The sequence below is a fragment of the Petromyzon marinus genome, chromosome 40 (genome assembly GCF_048934315.1).
Source record: "Petromyzon marinus isolate PM22_M1 ecotype Great Lakes invasive population chromosome 40, UKy_Petmar_22M1.pri1.0, whole genome shotgun sequence".
Classification (NCBI taxonomy): Eukaryota; Metazoa; Chordata; class Hyperoartia; order Petromyzontiformes; family Petromyzontidae; genus Petromyzon; species Petromyzon marinus.
Window position 1 is genome coordinate 11,833,302 of NC_133706.1, and position 445 is coordinate 11,833,746.

The following is a 445-nucleotide window of genomic DNA, read 5'->3' on the forward strand; positions in this document are numbered from 1 at the left end:
TGTAAAGACATGTTAATTTTGATTCACGTGTTGTTTTATTGACTTTACGTGAACGAAAAGACACAAATTCGCCCGTTTACTCATTGCAAATAGGTACATTTCAAAATATCACTGTCCTGGTCACAAAAGCAAACTTTGTGGGGAACAACAGCCATTTTCTGTACTTTTGCGGCATAAATAATTAAGAAATAACACTTACTACTCAGGAACACAAAATTACCGTAATTGTTACACAGTGCGAACACTTCTGGAATCGTTTACTGTCGATTCCAGGCGGGGTCTGGACGCGCGCGTCGATTCCTCGCAACCCCGGCAATAATAACGACAACGATTCCCGCCCTCCCGCCCAATCGGAGGCGATTCTACCGGGGTTCGTTAATCATGCGCGAGGAATCGATTACGTGGAGCGTGCCGATGGAGTCGGTTCCACGTTATATATATAAAA